Source organism: Nesoenas mayeri (genome assembly GCF_963082525.1).
Source record: "Nesoenas mayeri genome assembly, chromosome: 1".
Lineage (NCBI taxonomy): Eukaryota > Metazoa > Chordata > Aves > Columbiformes > Columbidae > Nesoenas > Nesoenas mayeri.
Window position 1 is genome coordinate 188,771,885 of NC_137541.1, and position 24,210 is coordinate 188,796,094.

A 24,210-nucleotide genomic window follows, 5' to 3' on the forward strand; every position below is an offset into this window, starting at 1 on the left:
ATTCAAGGAATCCTGAAGAAGATAGACTGAACTTTACAGTCTCCTCAATCACCTTCCATTTTTAGGCATGTTCTTACCTAGTTTTGTCCCATAAATTCATTCAGAGACTTCACAGAATCCTCTTCCAACAGTTAGATTGGCACAGACGAAGTAAAATTTTTACTAGCTAGTGTCATAGTGAAATTGTGATACATGTCAATAAAATATTCTTCCTAGATGGACACATAGAATCATAGAACAGTTTGGTTTGGAAGGCACCTTCAAAGGTCATCTAGTCCAAACCCCGTGCAGTGAGCAGGGACATCTTCAATTAGATCAGGTTGCTCAGAGCCCCATCCAGCCTGGCCTTGAATGTCTCCAGTGATGGGGCACCTACCACCTCTCTGGCCAACTTGTTCCAGTGTTTCACCACTCTTAATGTAAAAAAAATTCATCCTCATGTCTAGCCTGAATCTACTCTGTTGTAGTTTAAAACAATTATGCCTTGTCCTATCACAATAGGCCCTGCTAAAAAGTCTGTCTCTATCTGTCTTACAGGCCCCTTTTAGGTACTGAAAGGCTGCAATAAGGTCTCCCCAGAGCCTTCTCTTCTCCAAGCTGAAAAACGCCAACTCTCTCAGCCTTTCCTCATAGGAGAGGTGTTCCAGCCCTCTGATCATTTTTGTAATCCTCCTCTGGACCCCTTCCAACAGGTCCATGTTGTTCCTCTACTGAGGGCTCCAGAGCTGGACACAGTACTCCAGGTAGGGTCTCACCAGAGCAGAATAGGACAGAATCACCTCCCTCAACCTGCTGGCCATGCTCCTTTTGATGCAGCCCAGGACACGACTGGTCTACTGGACTGAAGGTGTACATTGCCAGCTCGTGTCCAATCTTTCATCCAGATGGACCCCAAATTCCTTCTCTGCAGGGCTGCTCTCAATCTCTTCATCCCCCAGCTTGTATTGATACTGGGGGTTGCCCCGACTCATGTGCCAAACCTTGCTCTTGGCTTTGTTGAACCTCATGAGGTTCACATGGGCCCATATCCCGAGCTTGTCCAGGTCCCTCTATCCCTCAGGTGTGTCAACTGTACCACTCAGTTTAGTGTCAGCTGCAAACTTGCTGAGAGTGCACTTGATCTGACTGTCTGCGTCATTGATGCAGATTTAAACAGTACTGGTCCCAGTACAGACCCGTGAGGGACACCACTTGTCACCGATGTCCATCTAGACATTGTGCCATTGACCACTACTCTCTGGGTGTGATCATCCAGCCAAGTTCCTCATCCGCTGAACAGTCCACCCATTAAATCCATAGCTCTCCAATTTAGAGAGAAGGTTGTTGTGAGGCACCATGTAAAAGGCTTTCCAGAAGTCCAGATAGATGACATCTATAGCCTTTCCTTTTTTTGCTGATGTAGTTACTTCATCATAGAAGGCTACTAGGAGGGTCAGGTAGGACTTGCCTTTGGTGAAGCCACACTGGCTGTCTCATATCACCTCCCTGCCCTCCATGTGCATTAGTATAGCTTCTGGGAGAATCTGTTCAATGATCTTCCCAGGAACAGAGATGAGGCTGACAGGCTGGTGGTTCCCGGGGTCCTCCTTTCTACCATTTTTAAAAATGGGTGCAACGTTTCCCTTTTTTCAGTCATCAGAGACTTCACCTGACTGCCATAACTTCTTGAATACCATGGAGAATGGCTTGGCAACTACATCAGCCAGTTCCTTCAAGACTCTGGGATGCATCTCATCAGGTCCCATAGACCTCTCAGATTCCTCAAGTGGTCACGAATCTAATCTCTTGTAGTGGGAGGCACTTTGCTCCCCCAGTCCCTGTCTTGCAGTTCATGCTCTCTAGAGTTGTTGGAAGAGAGATTGTCAGTGAAGACTGAGGCAAAAAAGTTATTGTGTACCTCAGCCTTCTTGACACATGTGCACATTGCATTAACTTCATTTCCTCACAGCATTATGGGGTTTATGTTTTCATTTAGGTAGTAATAAGAAGTGAAAAGATTTAGCAAGAATAATAACGTATTCTGTCTTGGCTTTCAGAGCCAAAGCTACAGAATATGCTGAAGGCGAGAAGAAAGACTTCACTGAATTATTTCATATAGATATATTTTCAAATTCAGAAGCTGATGGAAACTGACTGCTCAAATTCTCCTCAGATTCTGCTGTTCGGACTTAGATGATCAAGTACGCTCCAGACTGAAATGTTGTATGATTGAGCATACTGCAGATTACATCAACCAGAAAATAAATCCAAGTAACATGATCTTGAAATTATCTCACCTGGATAGAACCATGTTCAAGGCAAATATTTGTATAAAATCTACCAAGTGAATAGAGGTATGTAAATACAACCTTTCTCAATCTCTTGGACTAAAGTCAACTTTAAATGTTGCAATGTCTTTAGAAAAGGAATTTTATAACATCTACATTCTTTATTAACTTCCTTGAGATGGTACCCCACCAGGGAGTGTGTTATCATTCTAAACCTCCCCATTTTCAATGACTACTTACAAACACCATGAAGGAGCACTGGTATGATTGTGCATTCAGGAGGGTATACAGCTGTAATACATACAGATAAAAAACTCCTCCTCATCTCACCAGATTTTACAAATGTCCAAAGATGTTACTGTATTGAATTATTTTATGCTTGACAATAAGATTGGTTGTGTTATTTGGTTTGGTTAATTTGGTTAATTATGATTTTAAGCCTTTTCTGCTTCACTGCGAAGCATCTCTTGCACTTACTGTAATGACTTCCTTACTGGCCTCAGCTCCTCTTTATTTGCTACCTAGACTCACTGACAATGTCTACACAACTAAAAGATGGATGGGAGCTGATTGAGCTCTCACACTGATCATGTGGGACTAACTGTCTTCCATCAGCAATGCTCAGTGTAAGTCTCCCCTACAGTAAATATGTCTTGGACAGAGAAAGTTGGTGTGAGTGAAAACTGAGATGGAGAATGAGCTAATAAATAAACGGTGAGCTGCCAGGGTGGCCCTCTTTCATCTGTCAATCTAGACTTACAAACTGATGACAGTTATAGTCTTGTGTATGGCATTATGTTACATTTGTATTGATATTAATATACTATATTTTGCAACCTGCCTAACAAGGTAGTAGTGCCTAAACTGTGTGCTACATATATCTTAATTTTCAGGATCTCTTATGCTGTGGCTGGGTGAATCTTAGAGCAACTCATGCAGACATACTAAAACATGTCAGATCTGTATCAAAACACAGCCAGGCACTGTTAGAGAGAACGGGGGAGACGTTTTTCAATGGCTGTTTCACCTGTCTCCGTTTATGTGCTTGATACTTTTTTGTTTGAGTGTATGAATATAAATCTGGAGCATCTGTTAGGAGGAGCATTCACTTTAGTCAAATAGAAGTTATTGAACCCACTACAAGGATAAATGGGTGAAATTAAAGGGCCTCTAATATATATAAGATGAGAATAGCTCTTCTAATGGTCCCTTCTGGGCTTAAACTTTATGAATCTATGTTTCATTTCCTGCTTGCTCAGAGATAGAGATATCTTCAGGGGAAATACTAAGAGTCCTTCAGACAACAATGGATAGGCTATTAATCTGAAAGTGCCTACCTGCCTGGTTCAGACTAAGGTTAACAAGCTTATTGTCCCACTTCTATGGCTTGAGATGAAAGGACATCTACGTGTTCAAAAATCTTCCTAGAGAGGAAAAGTGGAGAGCAAAGAAACCTGTGGGAAGGCAGTGTGGGGGACAGTGAGGCAGTAACTAGATCATCTCCATCTCAATCAAAACGTCATAGGTGCCTAACCTAAACGAAATGTAATAAAACCTAGAAAATAAGCTCAGGTGTGGGTAAAACTCAGTGCCAGTTCAATTGCTTTCCCCACTAAGTTAAATTTGCAGAAAAAAAAAAAAAAAGTACTATACTGTGCTTTAGAAGATTGTTTTGGATCACTGTTAGCAGTTGTTGACAGCAGCTTTGAAAGGATAACCACCTCCAGAGAGCAGGCCCACTCAGATCACCCAGAAAGAAAAAAAAGAAGGCAGCACTGGTAAAAAGGAGAGTCTGAAACACAGCCCGTAAAGGACTGGTTGAACTGCAGGGTCTCAGTGAAGCCCTATAGATTCAGTGTGACATAAGGCTTGTTAATCTGGAGTTGAGACACTGAAAGACTGCAAAGAGCATACAGACATGTATTCTAGTGATGCCTCCCAAGTCACAGGCTGACCAATTATTCAGAGCCTTTCTAACCTGTTCCCTGTCATCATAATTCATAATACTTTGCAACCTAGTTGGTCCTACTGCTTAGCAATAGACTTTTTTCTTGTTCTAATAGTTGTGTTCATTTGAAATTACTTAGATACTTGTTACCACAGCTAAGGCATAAACCTGGAAATCAGGAGGTAAGGTTCAGTCTGTATGTTTGCTCGAAGAGTGTCCATGAGGTGGTATGATGTTTGCTACAAGACCATAATCAGAAAAATATTTGTAATACTCAAGTTAAATATTCAAGATATATAAGGATATTCAAAGTTATCCAAGCTATGTAGGCTAAGTACCTAGCTAGTGGACCTCATAGTAACCTGGGTGATCTCTCCAGACAGTATCCTCTCTTCCTGGTTTCTCTTTGCTTCTTATGCATTTGTGCTTCTCCCCAGGGAATAACTGCACAGGTCCCATGCTGTATTGTTTAGCATTATCTGTGATGAGCCCTGCTATTAGTTTCGTTAAGTGTCTCACCATTTCTCTATCAAAGTATTTTACCTGGAGCCATTTCACATAATCTCCTTCTTCTCTTGTTCCTTAGGAAAGAGCAATGAGACATAGTCTAAAAAGTATGGCCTCAGCAGCCTCCACATGCTCGCAGCAGTTTCTTTCCTCATGGTATACATGAGTCTTGCTTCCTTTAAAGAGCGCAAGGTAGAGAATAGCTGCACTTTTTAAGTAATAAAACTGCTCATAGTATTTGTAGGGATGCCTGCCAAGCTGATTTATATTGATATGTCAGCAGCTCTATTTTGATAGCAGACTGTGGATATTTCAGGTCAAAGGTCACAATATCCTGCCAAAAAAAATGAGAGATAAACTTACGTGTGGAGTGTATTTGAACCAACTATCTGTAAAAGAGAATGGAGGCAGAGAGGACACTAGGTAAGTACTGCCAAATTATACTAAGTTTAATTTAACCCTTGGGAGCACAGTAGAAGGGGCAGGGACTGTCTGGAGGAAGTAACAAGGCTGACTCGGGCAGCTCCTTGCTTCTGTCCAGCTTTGTGCCATTGTTTTACAACCCCATCCTTGAGGTTCCAGTTATGTCCCTACATAAGGCTGATGCTAATCAACCACATAAATGACAAGACTAAAAAAAGCATGAAGTAACTGAACAGAGCAGACATTTTCTCTATGTCATACCTTAGATTAAGTGCTTCCCTGCTGTTACCTAGGACATACTGATGTCTTAAAGTGTGGCAGTGGGAAGTTCAGAAACACCGTCACCATAGCCAATATTAGATCTGTCGAACCTTTCAGACCTCAAGAAGTATCAAGCTTTGATAATTTTTGCCAGAGTGCCAAGCATTTGCACAGATGATTCATTTGTATGAGTAGCGTGAGCCAAAATTAAGTTCGAATTCTGCACTTAAACCAATAAAGAGTGTAGGAGGTTGTGGGTTTTTTAGGATCCTGCCTAAGTGATGTCTTTTGTAGTTTGGAAAGGATAAATTTATAAGTGTTTCAAGTAGCTCTTATCTGTCTTAGCTACAACATACCCCTAAAACACCACTCACCCCTGGGGTGTTTAGCCCTGCACTGTTTTTTTCAAGTCCCAATCTCAGTAGTTACACTCAGCCAGTGAGGAAACAGAGACAGAATTGTGTTACTTGCATAATCAGCTGTCACTTAAAGATGTTTGATATTGTGCTATATACCTTTCAATAAACCCACAACCCCACATGTGTATGCTGATAAAATGGGGTTAGTTTTGGATAATTGCAGTATGGAAGGAAATTTTCACGAGATTGCAAATAAATAATTAGGAAAAGGTTGATTTAAGCCGTTAAACTATTTGCTTCCAATTGTCAGCTCAGTTCTAAATGTGGGTATCTTCCAAGTCACCAAGTGACTAAGAAAACAGTGTTGCTGGTGCAGGATTAGTCACTATGTTGAGATGTGTTTCTGTACATGCCTTATGGATAGATTTCTGTGGGTTGAGATAAACTGCATGTTACCGACACAGTCTTCAGCATGAATATGCGTGGAGTGAATATATTTGGGGTTTCTAGTGTCTTTACCCAAAGGGTTTGGGACTAATCTGTGAAACTGGTTTTGTCATGGTGTAATGCCATTATCTACATTAAGGAATGGCTTAATGTGTGAGGCATAATTTATTTATATGCCTATTTTGGCCCATAGCCAGTGGCTTTCAGATAATAGGACACCTGGATGTGGAAGGCTGTCTCTGTGTATGTAGCTCTGGTCTTCACTATCTCAGTCATGTCTTTGCCTTTACTGGGGCAATCTGATCTGGTATTACCTGATGACTCCCAAGAATTAATGCAAAAGTTGTCTTTCCATATGAAAGGAGTGTGACACGATACTGGACAGGTTATCCTTGCTCACAGTAAAATCTGTCATGGCTGTTTTGTCAGCTTCTCTGCGACCCGTTCTTTCAGGGCAAAGAATGTCCCTATTTGTAATGGCAAAGGGAGTTTACTCTGCCTCCAAGGTCACCAGCACCTATACCCTAGCAAGAGCTCCCCACCTTGGCTTGTGTGCGGGAATTGCGTAGTGTGGTAATCTCCCAGACAAGATCCTTCCACTGCCAAATGTGCCACTTCTGCTCAAATGCAGTACTCTTCCTACATCGTGGCTTTTGTGCAACACCCAGTATGCCTTTCCAACAGGAGCTAGAGCTCAGCAACTGTATGACTCAAATAGAGATAACTTTAATGTCTGCTGCACCTTTATTCTTTGGACAACAAAGCATTTAATAGTCCCTGCAGAGCTCAGTTCACCCACAACTGCAGCACAGGCTTACTCTGAACCCTAAGCCCATAGCAATAGTTTAATATTTTCTCAATGATTCCCAACACAAATGTGATAAATGAGAGAATCAGCTTTATTTTCCCCAAATGCCACACTTGAAAATTCAGTCTGAGGTCTTGCAGTGAATTGTTTGATTCTTTCCATTTTGTGCAGGAGGAAGAACAGCACAAATCCTTTAAGACAGTGCTAGGCCCTGAATTATCTTGCCTTATTTACAAGCATCACCTGGAGTGTCAGGGACTCTTCTTTTGGTTTTGCAGCTCTCATGGGTCCCTAGAAATGCAGCATATGACCTGCACACACACTTCATAAGCAAGACTGGACTCCAGTTTACATTCATTTATCTGTTTTACGTTAAAAGACTTAACACCAGAAACATGTTTTTCCCTCTAACATAAGCAGATGTAATTATGGATACATGTAAGAAACAGGGTTGAGTACTCAAAGTCACATGTAACCTGTGAAAGAGAATCTTCAATTTCCAGAATCTCAGTTTGATATTTTTGTCGTGTGATACCTTCACTAGCTCAATAAGAAATTACAGTTGCTCTTCTTGTGTTGTAATTGGTTATCAACAAAGGTGTCTTGATGTCTCAGTTACATTTGAAATGTCATAGTTAATACTGAGATAAAAAAACCAGTTTGATCAGATGAATATGGAGTTGAAGTCTAGATTGATGTGATCCGCTTATTATTTCAGAAATGGAAGAATAGCTTGAAAAAATTAATTTCTACTAAATCATAACATTCTGTAATTTTTATCTACAAACAATAATATTTACTTTTTTTCTGCTTCTGAAACAAAATGATGTTTTTGTGTTTTTTTTTTTCCTTATAATCTTCACTGTTTCACTCAATAATTTTTTAGGAAATCTAATGTCTAATGTTTATTGATCAAATGGATTTAATATGAAAACCCTGACATATGGGTCCTCAAGTGCTTCCCAAAATTGTCTTGATGGAAACCCTCTATTGTTACATCCATCAAGTGGAGTATGAACTGGAGGCATTGATCTCCCAGACTAAGCCACATAATTGAACTGAAGCGATTTTATGTTATTTGTGCTGTGGTTCATAATTTAGCCTAAAGTTCTGAGTGAAACTGATGATCTTTACACAGTCCTGTAGGACTTCAGTCTATCACTATGTCATTACAAAGTACCACATTCTGTCTCTGTGGAGTCCAGAATGCCTGTTCTTCAGATAAGAGTTAGATCATAGTACATCAGAACACAATGCAATGTTGTCACAGTGTTATTTCAAAGTCCTGAGGGTGTTGTAATGTGGATTTCTTATTCACTGGACCAGCTAAAGCTCCTCAGGCACAAAATAACTATTCTTTCTGCATTCCTCAAGTCTGGATGCCACCAGCCTACCTCCAAGCTATTGGTAGTGAACTCTAGCATTTTTGCTGGCAGAAAAAATGGAGGCTATTGATATCAAAGGCAGTGCACAGCATTGACTCAGGCCCTGGCTGTTTTATAATATAAGTTTGCAAGTTTGCAAACAAAAGTCTGGAGTTTTCAGAATAGAGAACAATCTATGGAAACTTTCTTTTGTAACATGAAAATAAAATGTGTGTATGCCCATATAGTTTTGGTTCAAAGAAATTTTTTTCAACCATTTACATGGCCCCTACACCTTTATATCACTGACAGACTCCAGAGAGGCAGTTCAACTCATGTATGTGCTGATAGTGTATCTTTGAGTCTGACAAACGTGAGTAAATATGGGGCTACTGCACTTAGAAGATTAAAGATTTCTCTTCAATTTTGCTATTACTGTTGCAAATTAAGATCAAAGCAACACAGATACCTCAAGGGCAGCTAACGAGATAAAAGTTAGTTGTTTGCTAGTGTGCTCATTATTGGTCCTGTGCAATGTGGCTTGATCTACCCAGCATTCCTCCTGTCCTGCCCTGGATTCTGTTCTCCAACACATTTCTGTTACTGTCAGATTATTTTGAAACTTCACTTGGTATGAAAAGCCATTCTTTAATACATCTAGTCTCCCTTTTCAAGTAGATCACAATTGGCCTGAGTACTGAAGAAACAGGCAGGAAACAAGAGACAGACAGGCTGAAAATGCTGAAGGGGAAGATAAAGGTCCTGAGAGAATGTGTTTAAAACAGTCAGTTAACCCAGATATTGCTTCCCTCAGACTCTCTAGTGGCTGGTTCACATAGAAATTTCATTTTCTATCACAGAAGATCAACTGAAAAGAATTTCTTAATAGAAAATGAAAGTTTTACATTTGCAAGCTGCCAGAGAATTACACAATTAAAAATAACCTGACATGGATTAGATGAGAAAATGCCAAAAAAATACCACTGAATGGGCTCAGAATTTTTATGAAGAAGAAGGCAACTTCAGCCTGTCCAAAATGCTGCTATCTACTGCCCTAAATTCTTTAATGTTTGGCACATGTTTTTCTCTGCCAGTTTTCTTGCCTTTCTGCAGGTTTTTGTAGCATATATTCCTCCTTCCACATCAGTAAATTATGTTCAAAATGACAATCTTACCATCCCCAAAAACAAAACAGAGTTTCACTGAAGGAGCCAGCTGTAATATAAGAAAGATTAATTGCATCAGTGCTGGGTTTAGAGGTGACGTGGACATATCATTCATGTCAGGAGTAAGGCAGATTTAGAGCTCCAAACAGGAGTACAATGTGCTTGCTTTAGGTAAAGGGTTGCTCTCAACTTCCTTTATTAAATCAATAGCAATAGAGGAGGACATGGAAAGATGGCCCTGAGTCCCTGCTTCAACCCTCACAAGGGCCACATCTGTACTTTTAAATGTATCCACTCCAGCAAATATTTCATCACTCTGAGGTCAAGCGTTGGAGAAAGTAGAGAGGGCCTTTATACTGTTCAGGGCTGGTCTCAACTAGAGTGGGCTGGCCATGTTAATGTTGCAAAACAGTAGATCTTCAGATAAGAATTATAGCACATAAGAATGCAATATTGTCATGAGCGTCATAGCAGCTGATCCGGGATCTACGATATTATTATTACTGCATGTGTTTATTTCTCAGCTCTAAGTTCAGAAATAATGTACGTGCCATGTTGCATCCCATCACCAAGAAACTGAAACTTTTGTTGCCTTCACCGAGATGCAAACATGTGCGTGTTTGTGAGAATTAAGAGCTTTCTGGGATCCTTAGGACTGTGCAGGATGGTTCTTCAACATCAGCTTTTGGGATTGGTTCCTGCACTGACGTATTCGCCTCCTTGTACCTACACATTGTTTTTGAGAGAGCTGGTTGGAATGGTCGAAAACAAAAACTAGAAGTAAAATAGGAATTTTAGGTGTGTACAATTTGCCCATTCCCATCACTATTTATCTGTGCAGCTCCATCAACTTGACCCCTTTATAGAACTGTACTAGGGTGCCTCATTACATTGGCTTACATCCCCAAAGAAGAAAAATTACTTAAGAAAGCAGTGATAAGCATTAGGGTTTGACCTACTCACTCCTTTAGTTTGATGTAAAAACAATTAGCTTTTTTCCAGCACTGTAATAAGTGGTATCCTTGTGCAAAGTGTCTGCCCCTCCAGAGGCAAGGCAGATCTAAACCATACCAGACTGGCAAGGACAGAGGGGAAGGCAGAAATAATTTGATAAATTTATTAGGAAATCTTCTGTACTTACTGTCTATAAAAAAATATCACAGTGACTCATATTTCTCATTCTTCATCCAAAAAGCACTTGAATACTAGCTAATTGATGAGATTAAAATAGTCAGTGATGAGGCCTAAGACACCTTATTCTCCAAAAACTAAGTGAGACAAACAAGTGCCTACAGATACAGCTAATGAAGAAGAAGGAATATGCAGTAATTGAAGAAGCGGAAGCAAAGGGAAGATAAGGTTAACACAATGATTTCAGCAAATTCCACAGATCATGGCTTGTTGTGTTGATAAGGGGAGACTTTCAGATCCAAATGAGGATGAGAAATTATGACATGTAAAGCATTCACTGTGGTCCACAGCTATGCATATGTGACAACAACATATTTCTATTGTAGCAACCATTGTTTTTAGTGACTTAATAACAAAAAGGAAAAAAGAATGATGAGAATTGCACATAAAGATTTTCATAACTTTTATTGATTCTACTTTTCTCTTTGACACTGGACTTTCATGATGTGGAAGCATCAGCCTTTCTTGAGCAGTCCTCTTAGCTCTTCTAAATCAAACATCTTTAAATTTATCGTCTGTGTTTGAAGGAACATGGAAATTAGTTTCCTAATCTTTCACAGGAAAGAAACAGGACACAGGAAAATGTCGTTCTTATCTCTGTAGTGGACTTCCAGAAGTGTTCAACACAATATTATTGGCTACTTTAACATCCAAAAGCCTTTTACCAAAGTCATGCCATCCTTAAAGCAGAAGTTCACAAAACCTCTTGGTACCTACGCGTAGTCATCAAGGACTCTAAGAGCAGCTGCCACATGAAAAGTTATTATTACACAGTTGTATTTTGACTGTGACTGTCAAAACTGTCACCACTGGGAATTTGGCAACCACAGCCAAAATGTGTTGGAGAACTATAAGGATATGTCTAAACAACTGCATTCAGAGAGATTTGAGTTCACTTTACCAATGGCTCAGATCTGGTCCCAAAGTGCTGCACTGTGCCTGAGTTAATACAGCCTGCTGAAAAGGCAAGTTACCTGAGACCATGCAAAGATGCTTTCCAACTATCCAGGCTGATACATCCCTGCACAAACTACGCTGGGGCTGAGTATTTGTCCATGAGGGTGTGTCTATGCATGTTAAACTTGGAATTCCACCACACCAGGGAACTGAAGTGATGGCTTCTGCACATAGTTCTCTGGCAGATTTTAGTATCACCCCATGGATTTTGAGAATTTCAAAACTTTCTCCATATTTTTGCTCCTTTTTTTTTTTTTTTTTAGTATATTTCAGGCATTGTCTCCAAGATATATTTTTTTAGGTTAATTACAGCAGTAACTATCTAGTCAGCCATAATTATTTCTATATACTGCACTTCTAGGCATGTAAGTATTTGTTACTTGCAATTTAATGTCCCTACTGGACAGCAATATGCTAATAATTAGCCCTTTATGAAATATACTTAATATACTTACTGTTCATACATTTACTTGAAAGAAAATAGACACTTCATTCTGTAATCCTTTATGAAGTCATCCAAGCTGTTTTCATTTTCTGTTTTCACAGTGCACTCATTTAAAACCTTGGACATCTGCTGCTACAGAAAGTAAAAGACTTATAAAAAGGCAATGACATTTGTTCTACTATGTGTTACGTTACAGACTGTGCATAGTGCACATGGGTGCAACTGGAATTGTCAGTAGTAGACACCCGGTGGGCCGAGCAGTAATTATCCATGACCTCATGCAACTTTCTGCCACTGCCAAAGAAGGACACTCAGCAAAGTTGTTCATAGCAAGAGTGATCTTTGCAGTGTGCTTGCAAGCACGTTGTTTGCAGTACAGAATAATCCTTCTGAATGTACATTACCTGAAGAACATTTTTAAAGCCACTTATCCTTGCCAGAAATGACTATTGTTGTCATTCTCCTGTGTATTCTTCTTCCTGCTAAGTGGTACTGCCAGCAAAGAAACAGTCATGAAGCCTCTGCTAAAGTACACAACAAAAAAGATTTGACATTGTCATTGACATTATCTCTTCTGACAACAGCCAAATTATGCTAGTGTGTGTATGTATCTATAGCACACCGTCTTTGGTACAATCACTAAAACATGAGAAAAAGAGAAGAAAAAGACTGTAGACCCATACCAAGAGTATTGTTAGCTGCTAGAGCTCTCCACCTGAACAGTAAGTATTTTAAATGTGCCAGCTGATGACACCATGCCGTCATCCCAAATTGCAGCAATCTGTGCTTCTGGTTACTCTGGGACAATCCAGCATCTCCCACTGGTGCTGGAGGGAGGTTTTTTTACCCCAGCGCAAACTATGTTGGCAAGAAGGGTGTCTTATAAAGGCCTCATAGCCAATCTTCTTCTGACATGGAGTCCAAGGAGTAAGAAATTAAAACTCTTCCATTGTATCCTACTCCTCCCATCATAATGCCACATTTTTACAGTTCTGTTCCCTGCTGTGAATTAGTCAAACTGTGGCAAAAAAATTGAACTTGGCACTGGATTTCAGTAAGGAGAGAAAACTGGAAACTTTCTGAAATCTTGAAATCTGACTTTTTCTGATGCTGACTGAAACTGAGACAAAAAAAAAAAAAAGAAAAAGAATAAAAGCCCCACAGAAACAAACAAAAATTATGGAAATTTGGAAAAGTAAAATAGAGTTATTCAAGAATAGCCAATAGTCTGGGGTCATAGCACTCACCTGAGATGGGAAAGATCCCTTCCTAATTTAACCTCTTAGAGCAATACAATAGCTAGTGAGGCTATCACTTAGGGGCCATTGATTGTGCCTGGAGTAGATGCTTCTGTAGACCCTGATGCAATTGTCTGTATGAATAAAAGTATAGTCCCTAAGCAGGAAACTACCAGTACAATCAAGGTCATTTTATTTCATTCATGCTCCATAATTCCTCTTTTTCTTAATTTAATTTCTATTGCCTCTGATTACCAAATCATTCTTCACTGAGCAATGCTGCTTTCAGCCCCACAGGACAGAAGATGGTAGTTCTTCAGAGCTACCTCCTGAAAGTCTTGTTGTAGGACAAAGGCTCTTTTTCTGTTGATAAACTGCAAAAAGCCATTGTATGTCAAACACTTTGGTTTCTTCAAGTCCCATTTATAATATTTTTATTTTTTTTTAACACATGTAGATTTGCACCTTTCTGGGTGCAAACCCCACCCACAGTCCTTCTTTGGCTCCCAGTTTAATTCTTGTCAGCAACTACGTACCAGTTCCAATCCTGAAATGAGTATAGTCACTATTACACTTAAAATCTCATTATGGGCAGAATATACAACTTCTTAAAAAAGCAAAGGATTTATTGTTAGTGTTCTCAACTATCTAATAAGAGGTTTATTAATCTTCTTGATCAAATTATTACATTAAAAATTAAGAAGTATATACTATCATACTTTAAAACTAATTTCCGGGATGACACAGTTTAAAATATTTTATACTCTCTTCCTAATGCCTACCCCTTTTGCCACTGCTATGCTCCCCTGCTTGTAAAGGTTCTGTCTGTGCTTCAGTGTTACAGGTCATTGGCATCCCAGGTCCTTTGCCAAGAGGAGTATAATGCTGATGATGGGCTTTTCTTTCTCCTCACTCACCACATGGGGATATTTTGTTACATACCTTCTATTGCAGTGTACTACTTCCTCTTTTTTTCCATGGGAAATATGAAATTTCATGAACATGTGATTTTGTGTATGCTGGACACTTCTTCCTTGTTCTTTTTATTAACTCTAAAAGGAGTTTACCCAGTTCTCAAGACTGCATTTCTTTAACTGCCAGTGGCTGACCACTGATGACCTGTTCTAGTAGTTTACTTCTGTTATCACCCCATGCCTGTACTCTATACTGCACTCTCCATCATCCTCAGTAAAGGCTTCTGCTATGATACCATTCCTTTATAACGCATCATTTTGCTACTGTAGAAAATGTTTAGTTCTACATGAAATAACAGCTTGTTAAATGTTATCTGTATAAAAATTATGGTTATACCAGGTGTCTATACAAAGCAAAGTAAGAGTAAAACAAATTAGGTAATGACCACTTGATCATTAGGAAACTGCTGTTAACAGCTAAAACAGCTTAAACAAAGCTGTGGGTAGCCCAGGACAAACCAAATCAAAGCCTGTCAAGTCCAAAGGCCTCACAGAGATAATGTGAAACTTTTGGTACATTAGTAGTGACAACAATTTGTATCTATTGGGTAACAGGGCTACTCTTAACTGCTCAGGACACTGACTTTTGGTCTTCTGTCTGGAAACCCTTACAAATTTCACCAGTGTGCATAAGACAGATCTGAAACTTCCAGTGGTGTTTAAGGTCAGGAGTGGCTTGTGATTAGTTACTTGGCACTCCCCCTGCCATCAGCTCCTCAATGGAGAGAAGTGGGTACCCCACTTGGTCTGCCACGGCTGAGCTCCACCCAAAGAAAAGCCCACTCTCTCCCTGTCGTGACACAGAGGTGGATGGGTTTTGTGGTTTGCTTCCACCCAAGTACTCAGTCTCTGCTTGACAACCTTCTTAACTTTTGCAGTCCTTCTCACTGGGATCCTTTGCAACAGCTCAGCAGCTCCATTAGAGGGTTTGCTAGCAAGCCGTCTAACTTGAGATATTGCCCTCTGCTTGATTAAAGTCAGCTGGTATCTAGGAATTTTATCCCAGAGAATTACTTGACAAATTATATCCCTTTCTCACTTCTGCAGCGATGCCTTCCAAAGCCCACAGGATCCAGATGCAAATTTCTAATGCGGACACTTTGTAGAGTAATCTCAGTGATACTGTTCAGTGTTAACACAAATTTGTGGCTTCTTTTTCCAGAAACTGTGGATGGAAGAGGAATTAAACAGATTTTACCTTCAAATAGCATTCTGGTTTGCTACTACACATACAAAAAACATATTTCTTTTTTATTCTATGTGCGCACTTTTATCTTTTTTGCAGGAGTACCTGTAACTGACACGTTTTTTGCTATAGAAGTGAGATAGTTTTTATTTGTCTTGTCTTCTTCAACGAGAAAATACAAAATCAAATTGAAACAGCAGGCAAAATAGTATATATATGCACAAAGCAACATGCAGTCATGCCTCCTCCAGGCTAGAGCTGTCATCAGTTACAATAAAGCCAACAGACAGCCTGTGCAAAATACGCCAATAATCCATCTCTCTCTTCAGCTCACACAGAGCTTCGCATGAGGTGTGATCCAAGGGAAGTACTGGTTTTGGGAGAGAGCCAATATCTGGGAATATTTTCCTTGCCATCTGATGTGAAAGAGCCTCAGTATGGCGCTGCAAACGCTAAAGGTTCTGGCTGACAACTAGTCCAGATGTCTGAGGTCACACGTACCACCACACCACCAACTGTATCTCAGAGAGACACGTGGAATCTGAAAGCCAGTCCTTCATACACATCAGAAGCCTGTAAGGCTGAAAATATATTCTCTGGGTGGCACGAGGTGATTTGGTGCCAAGTAGTTTAAAAGCCCTCCCAGACATATGTGTTTGCTTTGCTTTGAGGCACCAAGTCTGCTTCGATCACCGCAGAAATCAGAACTATAAAGAAAATTGGTTAGAGGGGATGGAAACAATTTTCTTTTTTTTCATATGTCTTTGAAATGGCTAGTTGTCATCTGGCAGATTATTTTGGCATCGTGGAAGCTTGGGGTGCTGCTGAGGAAGTGGAGCAGAATTACTTCAGAGCAGGAAGCAGAAATGGCAGATTAGTGGAGAAATTGGGCAATGCAGAGATGCTATTGTGGCTATTTCTTCTCAAATTGTCCTACTTTCATATATTGGTTGGTGCTGTTTCATGTGATTAGAGCTGTGGGAAAGCAAATTCTTAATCTAAAGCAGGTTTTTTTTTTTCAAACAGAACATGTTTGTCATAATGCATTTTCAGAATTTGTATGGGGAAAAAAAAGATAACATAGAAGGTATTGCTCTTGAGCTATATCACCAGTTGCAGATAAGGTGAATGCCTGCTAGCGGATTCATGTTTACCTTGGTGAGATTCTGTTTTTACTGATACCAAAGCAGACTCCTGTCTGTCAAAAGCATCACTCTTGTAGTATCAGCTAAACCTCTCAAGCCCTTGTGGAATTTAGCAGTGATGCCTAGTTGTGCTGTCAGAGTCATTTTGGGGCTGGAGGAAAATGAGTTATATGTTCTGGGAGGCAGGATGAGAGACATAGAGTGTGGAGGCTGCTCTATGGCACTGTCAGAGCCTTTCCTGAAGCCAAGGGTGAGGATTTGTGAGCCTGAGCTGGAGGAGGAATGGAGAACATATGAAGGAGTTGTCCACTGAGCCATGAAGCTCAATGCAGCTCCTTGAACATCCTCAGGGAGCAGAAGTTGCTGGGAACTCCTTCCAAGTTTTTTTGGGAAATGCACATGATTTCAGCATCAGTCTTTACCATGTGAGTCCAAGCCCTTCTCAACATTCCGTGACTGACCTTCAGAACCATAGCATCCTCATGTCACCATACAGCCATATGTTGGGCACCGCTCCCCTACTGTCCTGCCATCATTCCCACTTTTGGCCCTCTGCGGCCCCCCAGGCATCGCTCGTCTCACATCAGTGCTAAGATCCAGGAGGAAACACTGCCCTGGACCTCCTGACCAAGAGTCTCATGGAGCAGGTTTGCAGCTTTCAGCATTTCTCTGATTACTCATTTTGATTCTGTAGAAAAGCTCTTAATGCTTTAGATCTCTCAGTGACTAAGTCTGTTCCTCAACCCTCACCAGCTCATTATCCATTTGGCATTGTTAGTTACACTGGTGCTAACCATACTGAAGATCTGGATGAGCTGGACAGCTGTGAGCACTTGCATAATGCATGATGTGTCTCCAACAGCGCCTTTCTCCTTTGCTCTCTCACAACAATGGAAAGGATGTCTGGGTTTAATTCTGCCCCCCGCCCCCTGCTTTTGCTCTCTTCATCTGGTCTTATTAGCCTCTCTGGGCATCACCATTACTAGGTACGCCTCCCTAAAAGTGCATACACACCCACAGACCTCACCCTTTGCTTTTTGTCTGTACTGTCAGTGCCCGAGGCTATCCTGAGGACTATTTCTCTGAGAGTGTCTAATGCAATTCTATGTATTTCATTCTCATTTTAAAAAGAAATCTTGCCATCTACTTCCTTTTTCCAGGTGTACCATGACCTCTTTCTGCTATTTTCATGTCAAACTGACCCTTTTAAAAGTCTGGCTTTTAAGCAAGAACTTTAATGAAGAATGTCTTATTTTTTTATTTTTATTTTTTTATTTTTAATATTTTTCTTTTTTTAGCACCAGTAATACTACTGCTGCTTGTGGTCACCTCTGGGGCTGCCCTCTTTCAAAGTCCGAGATGTGAGACAGTGTATCTATCTTTAGCTTTCAAAAAGACTATTATTGCTGCTCTGTGGCATCAGCAGTGACAGCTTTCTCTATTGTTACAACTGTTCAGCCCTTCAAAAGTTACTTTTAGGATGATAGCATTTAAGATGAACCTTCCCACTTAATGTCACCAGGTGTCCCAGGTACATAAATGGCTGTTAGGAATAAACAGATATATGAAAGCTTGAAATGAACTATCTTCATCTCTTCATTTTTCAACTCTATCTCCATTGCACATTTGCATATACATATGAATACATGTTTGTGTATACACTTCTATAGATGATTGATGGGACAAAAAATATGTCCTTGAACATCTGAAAGTCTACTACTCTATTTTATTAAAACAACCACATACAAGCAGTTGCCTTAAGTCCTGTCAAGCCAAGGAAAATTACTGAAAGTAAACAAACGAAATAGGAAATAAGGGCTAAAATGGATTAATGACAAAACTCAAGCTGGTCTCACACTGAGATAGCTCTGCTGACTTCAGACATTCTCAAATCCATATTACTATGAATTCAAAACAGATGAAAAACAGAATTAAAATATTAATCAAAATTTATTCCATCCTGTGCCATTGGGAGATATTTTAAAACTTCCTTTGTTGTTCAAAGAGGCAGAATCTTGTTCTCATTGGTAACACAGAAGACTTCGCTATGCTATTTGACACTATATTTCTATATAAGAAGGGCATAGCATTCCAAACCAGTGCCTCACAATACTTTTCTGCAACCCAAATGGCTCTCTGAATGCCGCTGAAAGATTGAAGCACTCAAAAATATTGTGCAAGCTCTGCAAAGTGATCTCGTGCATCCAGTTTTGAAAGAGCAACTCCAATTGTCAATAATAAAGTAATCTATTTTTATTTTAATCCTATTTTCATCATCATAGATATTTATTTCTTGTTGCAGCATTTCCATGTAAATCCTTGTGATACCTATCATTAAGCATAATTTTGACCTTGTACTTAATAGATTTGTACAATGTTAGTTGAAGTATCATTAAAAATTACAAGAATGTCTGTAGTGTATTTTTTTTTAATTTAAATTTGTTTTAGAATTGTGTTTCCATGCTTATTTTCATTCTTGTAGCCTGCAACTAATGTAAAACTTCATCCCTGGTACTGCCATTAACTACTTGTATTTATCATTTCATATTTCCACAGAGCATGTTTGTGTAACATAAATAGTAAGGGCAATGTGAAAAAATTAGGAGACTGGAGAAATAAATGAACACAAATTAAAAAATGCCATTCATTTTGCTCTGTCTTAATGCTGTTAATTCACAAATATTTAGGCATTCACCTTTTTTTTAAGAAAAAGTTTGTAGAACCTAAATGAATCAGAAATGCTTTTGTCAATATTTTATATTAGTTACCTCTCTCTTTATAAGTTCTTTTTCAATCTGAAAACAGAAATATTGTTCAGTAACTCACCTAGTCAATGAGTTATCAGTTAGAGTGAAAGAAAAGCAATCAAATCCAGCATAACATTAAGGATCCAAATGTGGAATGCCTCTGTGTTGCTACAGCATATAATTGTTGATGACAAATAAGTTCTGAAATAAAGCATCGATTCACAGTCTGAGACCACATTCCCACTCAAGGGGTCGTGCATCCCCTCATTCTCCCTTTTATCCACCAGCAATCACAAAACTACTTGGTATATCAAATCCAATGGTAGACCTGTCAGACAATGGGTAAATTTTTTGGAGGACAAGCTGTGAGCAGTATTAAGGCACCGAGCAGAACTGATTGATACCTGATAGCATGATGTGGTGCAGGTATGACCAAGTATGGGAATGCAGGAAAGCAGGAACTCCCTTTTAGTAGCAGCATAAGCTCCATGAGTTTTGCATAAGATAACCATAAAAACTCTCCCTGAATTAAAAGAAATCAGGCCCAGATTACAAACTGAGCATTACTCTAATTCATTTCTGGGGGTGTTGGTTGATAACCAGCTGGATATGAGCAAGCAGTGTCCCAGGTGACAAGAGCCGACAGCATCCTGGCTTGTATCAGCAAAAGTGTGGCCAGCAGGACTAGGGAAGTGATTGTCCCCCTGTACTCAGCACTGGTGAGGCCGCACCTCAAATACTATATTCAGTTTTGGGCCTCTCACTACAAGAAAGACGTTGAGATGCTGGAGAGAGTTCAGAGAAAGGCAACAAAGCTGGTGAGGGGCCTGGAGCATAAGTCTGATGAGAAGCAGTTGAGGGAACTGGGGCTGTTCAGCCTGGAGAAAAGGAGGCTGAGGGGAGACCTGATCACTGTCTACAACTACCTGAAAGGAGGTTGTAGCATGGAGGGTGTTGGTCTCTTCTCTCAGCATCAAGCAATAGGACAGTAGATTGGATATTAGGTAATTTTTTTTCATGGGAAGGGTTGTCAGGCATTGGAGCAGGCTGCCCAGGGAAGTGGTCAATCCACCATCCCTGGAGGTGTTTAAAAGACATGTAAATGTGGTGGTTTGGGACATGGTTTAGTGGTGGATTTGGCAGTGCTAGGTGACCAGTTGAATCTGATGATCTTAAAGTTATTTCCCAACCTAAATGATTCTATTATTCTATTCTATTCTATTCTATTCTATTCTATTCTATTCTATTCTATTCTATTCTATTCATCTAATTCTAAGCAACCATTTTGTCATTGAGTGAGGTTACAGTGTTGATTGCACTCTCTTGCCTTTTTTTCCAAAGTCAGAAATCTACCTACGTCTCTTCTAACAGTGCTTACCACTATGCACATCACATAGAGTTTACAAGGCTATCTATGTCACCCAGCTTTGCCCCTGCTCATTTACATTGCATCAAAACTGGACATGAGTCCATTTATTATCTCTCATTTTTTACAAATTCCTTTCATGCTTCCTTTAAAACCTTTTGTCTTGTTTAGATATTCCAGTTCAATGGTCATGCAGCTATTTTATCAAAATGCATTATTTGTCTAGGGTGTTTTCTTGACAGGAAGTTTAAGTTTCACCATCTCCTCTCACAAAGATTTTGTTAAGCTTTGAAATTGTTATTCAGCTAAGTGAAGTGGTAAATCTGTCCTCATCCATGGTGTTCAGTCTACTGACTGAAACACTTTTGACTGACACTATTAAAACGAAATATAACCCCGGTCTCTGTTATTTTCAGTTTTCTTTGTCTTCAGTGATGTATGAAATTTCTTTTAGGCTATTATGAATCTTCATCATTTTTTTTCACTTGTCATAGTAGCACAGACCTCTCTTGTATTGCTATTTTCAGTAGTGAAAGAGCATGACTTGAAGTTCAAATGGGCAGAAATCTTTGCCTGGATTTGGAAGGAACTTATTATGTGCAGTGGGACTTGGCCTCCTTGGTCACACCAAAGTCAACAAAGTGGGTTACAGTGAGGATTTAGTTTATGAGGTCTTTGAGATGACATGCCAGCTACTCTCACATGCCAGCTCTTTAAATTGGACGCAAAATATCTCCAAGTGAGAATTCATAATGTACTTAGCCTTGCTGACATGTACGACACTCGGTTTGTACAGATTCAAATATGACTGCCAAATCAGAAGTCTAGAATTCCTGACACGCATTCATCTTGCAACCCCTGCCTGGAAAACTTCAGTGTGTACCTTTGATGTTTGGAGAAGCATCATTATGATATACAGTCCATATGACATATCAGCCCATTTTGACCACTGCTTAAATACTATACAAGGTATAAAATACTGTAAGATCAAGTCTTCTGTGTCTATAGCCCTGGCACATTCAAGTTAACCTAGAGACATTGCAGAAAAACGAAAAACCACGTAGAAACTCATATTTTGTTATCCTAACTGCCAGAAGTGTACTCCTGCATAATAAATGCCCTCAGGAAATATTATTTATTTATGTGTTTTTTCAAAGCAAAATATTCTGAAAGTTTATGTGGGATAATTCTGAATATAAGGAAATGCATCAATAAACTTCTAATTAGGGCATTGACATTTTCCCCTTGGGGTGATATAAATCTATCCACCAGTATTTCAAAACTCGTAATTGTGTCATTAGGATTCCATATAAATGGGGAAATGGGTAATTAAATGGATGTGAAAACAGAAGCTAGAAAGTTTTTTTTGTGCCCCTTAGTGGTAAAATACCCTTTTCATGACAACATGGGATGCCAGGGTAAAATAAATAAATAAATAAATAAAAAGGAATAATTTTATATATATATAAAAATACATACATACATACATACATAAAAAGAAAAAGTCAGATCTGATCTAGGAAATTTGAAATTCTTGTTATTGACATATCAGAACACAAAACATCATTATGATAAATTTCTACCACTGTGTCTTGCCTTGAAAATAAATAGCCTAAAAGATACGAAGAATGATGATCATGTAAAGTACAACAGACAATACAAGAATATAATCAGCAAAAAGTCTTTGGAGAATATCCTTAGGTAGCAAATGAGTATTAAGACAAAAAGCATTTGAAGATTACCTACAAGCATAGTCAAGGGAGGTTTTAAAAAGGTTGCTAAAGATACCTCAAATTCTGAAAGTTTCCTATTTCTGGTAAACTACCACCTTGAACTGGGAAGAATTGTATGGTCAGAGACACTTTCCCAGGGTTTTCAGAAGTGGAATGTGTGAAAAAATCATGAATAGTCTAAATAAGTACAAAGGGGAAAACAATGGGTTTGAATAGTGCAGCCCTCAGCCTGAAATAGATTGCACTGAAATAATTTCCATGTTAGAAATTATCTCCTCCCACCATCCACACTCAATGTATTACAAGGAGCGGAAAATAAGACAAAATGCTTCTAAATATTTTCCTGTTACTTAACATGTATTCATTTTAACATTAGGGTGAAGACCTCAGGGAGATATAACTGCACTTCATTATTATTATGTAGGTATTGACCTTGTCACTTTTTCAATAATGTGCTGCTTTGTTTTCAGAATGCTCCTGAGACAGAAGAGAAAGTTGTCTCCAGAGTACAATGCAAGTTTTAGAAGGTCTCCAGTTTCTTTTGTCCACTTGGCTTCCTCCAAGTATCACAGGGGGCATTCTTTCAGCCTGCTATGTTTTAAAATAGACCTGTAGTTATAATTTATTTCTTGAACTTTATTTTTCCATTCATTTTCAGGGCAATAAGCCTGAAGGCCCACATCACGCTGTCTTTCATCCCCAAAAAATGCTTCTCAAGAATTAAAGATTAGCATGAATATTCATGGAATTTTAATAGTTTCTTATCCCTGCATGAAGATACAGAATATATAGTGTCTTTCTCAGAGTGGAGAGGCAGAGCTAATTACTGTTCTCTGCCTTCTCTTTCACCCATTACCTCTGCTGTTGACAGTTTCTTCTGGAGTGACTTATGACTTGGTTGTTGCTAGGACTCCTTCAGGGTAAAATCATTTTGAGTCCTGACTATACTGTGTCCTACTCAAGCAGCCTTTTGAAATAAATACTTCATCTCAGAGACTCAGTAAAGTCAGGATCTTTCCACTGCCTCTGAGTTTCATTACCCTCCTTGTACTTCCCTCACAGGTTTTGCAGCCTTTACTGCACTGCTTGGACAATGCTTGTGGTTCCCAAAATTCAAAGTAATGCTTGTACCAACCATTTCCTGCCTTCAGGAGTCAGTGAAGTGTCAAGAGTTACCCAGCTGCCAAAATGCAGATTTCTGGTCCATGGTGTCGAAACTCTATTGAGTGTAGTGGCTCCATCTTCATTCACTAGAATGGGAGCTTAGATAAACGGCTTACATATAAATACCCAAGTTTAAATGAATCTGAAGCTAAGCATCACTCATTTTACAATGCCTCTAAATGCATAACCCAAAATCACATAGGCCAATTGATGTCATATTGCACAGTAAGCCAATGTCCCATTCGCTATATGAACAAGGGATGAGAAAGACCTCAGCTGGATGGGATCCCATCACCTAAAGACAGGCATGAATTATGTCTTTCAGTACTGTGGTTTATCTTGTCTGTCCTCTGGCTGATGGGCACTGTTGTATGACATTAGGTACCCATTCATGGCAACTGTTGTTCTGAATACTCTGCCATTCTCATCTGTTCAAAGGACATGAGGAAGAGTAACATTCACCTTACCTTGCTTCAGTGGTGTGATTAGCATTCAAGGCTTGATTGAGCTCTAA